This window comes from Arachis ipaensis, chromosome B06 (genome assembly GCF_000816755.2).
Source record: "Arachis ipaensis cultivar K30076 chromosome B06, Araip1.1, whole genome shotgun sequence".
Lineage (NCBI taxonomy): Eukaryota > Viridiplantae > Streptophyta > Magnoliopsida > Fabales > Fabaceae > Arachis > Arachis ipaensis.
The window spans coordinates 136,563,099-136,565,396 of NC_029790.2; the positions used below are offsets into that span (position 1 = coordinate 136,563,099).

Sequence of the window (2,298 nt, forward strand, 5' to 3'; positions counted from 1 at the left end):
GAAAGGAGACCAGGGGATTTACGTGGTTCGGTCAAATGACCTACATCCACGGGAACAATAATAAAGGCATTTCACTATAAGAATCCACAGTACAATCTTTGCAATACAGTGAAATCAAAAAAGAGAAAACAGTAAAGCAAATCTTCCTCTCCATGATGCCGCTCCGATTAAATACCTGAAACATATCCTATACACACGAACACAACATATATCCCACTCTACTTGAAAACATTGGATCAGAAGCAATGTAAAGCAATAACTCGGACGCATTTTATTAGGTAAGAACATAATCCAAATAGCAAGTTCGGCGTGCAAGAATATATACCATTTGAATAGTTCAGCATGCATATACACAAGGATGACAAAATAACGGAGTTATGTGAACACACACACCAAAGCAGCTAAGCAACCGAACTGAACCAGCAATAGTCTTCGATAATATTGGCATCAGTTACCGCAAAACCCACCTTCAAAAGCTTCACCAAGCATCCCAAAAAGCAACGAACTAAAACCAAAATTACTGAACAATAGTTGAACAATGCATAAACATCAATACCACCATTCTACCAGTCATATACTGTTGGAACCAACACAACACGTACATGGCTTTATTTTAGCACTGATCATAGCCTCCGAAATACCTTCCTAGTACCCATTCAAAATTCAACAATGCACATCAACCAGCGCACACCCAACAAAAGAAACCATGAGGAACATATAAAATTGGCCTAAAGATCACATAACAAACTGCATGGCGACACTACCACCCATCCAGATCCAAACAAAAACCCAAACCACAAAAAATCACTGGAATAGTAGATGCACATATAATTTACTGCAAAGCTGCGAGAGAGAACTGCACAAGAATGCTACTTCAAAGACATAGAACTTAACTTGTAACAACCACCCAATAGCACCAACCATTCTGTAGTGGGTCAGAAGTTGAGAATAAACAAACAAAAGAGCTACTTACAAGGGCCATTAAAACAGATTTTATAAACAAATCCACGAAAATGAAACAGCTTTGAAAGACACGGAGCAGAAAATGCAGACCTCAAAAAACATCGTCCTGCTTTTACTTCTTTTGCTAGAGAAGATGAGGGATGCACTTGAACCATGGCATACTACAGAAACCACTACATTTGCACATGGAAAATATCTTCACCAGACTGCAGATATCAAATAATATAGATGCGCGGCAAGAGACAAGAATTAAAACAAATTATCCTGCTTCCAGAACAAAAAAAAACAACCATAACTGCTGTAGAACCACCAATCACCCCAGCCATTCCCTGAAACACCCCTTTTCTCCGCATGCCAGAGTCCTCACTCGAACTGCACAGAAGTTAGACCACAGTTCCCACAACGAGAAAAATACAGAATGCAACAGAAAAGTTCAGATTTCAGAAACAGCTACCAACTCCTGAACGCCAGTGATCTTCCGTTCCCCCAAGATTGAAATCAGCCAAAAATGGGGTTCGCGAACTGCAGAAAAGCAAGTTCGCAAAATGATGGTATACCTCAATAAAAAACAAACTTCGTAATTCATCATGAATTAAATAAATAAAATTCCTGAACCCTTTGCTACCACGGTAATATCCAAATCCCTAGCAACAAGAACATTCCCTCACCGAAATTCACCTGAGGCTACAACAAAATTCCATGCAAAGTTAAGAGGCAATCAAGTCCCCCGAGGAGGAAAATTAATATAGATGAATAAGAGCATCATTTCCATTTCAAACTTCATACTTACTGTGCTAACCTACATACATTATGAAATTTGAGGGGTAGAGATCTTCAAACAAAAAAGCATATAATCATAACACTAACAAATAACCATGTCTAACCGGGTGTATCTGACCACCATAAGATCCTGCATTCAAAATAAATGCAAAAGTAACCCAGACAAAAACCGACATGCAATCAATAAGCAGAAAAGGGGCGCTTCACAGATGTAGAAGAGTAGAATAGACGTGAGTGGTTCTAGTGTGTTCTTTTGTTTGTTGTGTGTGGTGTTTGTTGGATAGAAGTCACCAGTTGTACTGTAAATCTTTCACTACTCCGAACTGATGGTAAACTGAATATTTAAAACCCCATAGAAAGTGAGAGAGAGGTTAAGTTGAAGTGAGATGGTAAGCTGATTATTTAAAACCCATAGAAAGTCGAAATAGATGTTAAGTTGAACTTTAAAATCCAAAAGCAAATCCCAGCTCCTGCCAAATATAACTAGAAGGGACAAGATTTGGGTGAAAATACAGAGAAAATGTAATAACCAGTTAGAAGTCACCCTTGGGTCCT

General features: G+C 38.6%; 3 long non-coding RNA genes across 3 annotated transcripts in view; 2 read left to right on the forward strand and 1 right to left on the reverse strand.

Annotated features, from left to right (window-relative positions):
* Positions 1–2,298, forward strand: part of LOC110263661 — a 23,689-nt gene that overhangs the window by 20,245 nt on the left and 1,146 nt on the right. The window lies entirely within an intron of this gene.
* LOC110263660 lies at positions 849–1,939 on the reverse strand. Its single transcript, XR_002349559.1, has 2 exons — positions 1,838–1,939; positions 849–1,762 (listed from the first exon to the last, which is right to left on the reverse strand). It is a non-coding gene; the product is annotated as an uncharacterized LOC110263660 (long non-coding RNA).
* On the forward strand, positions 1,801–2,229 carry LOC110263663. The gene is made up of 2 exons (XR_002349562.1): positions 1,801–2,014; positions 2,120–2,229. It is a non-coding gene; the product is annotated as an uncharacterized LOC110263663 (long non-coding RNA).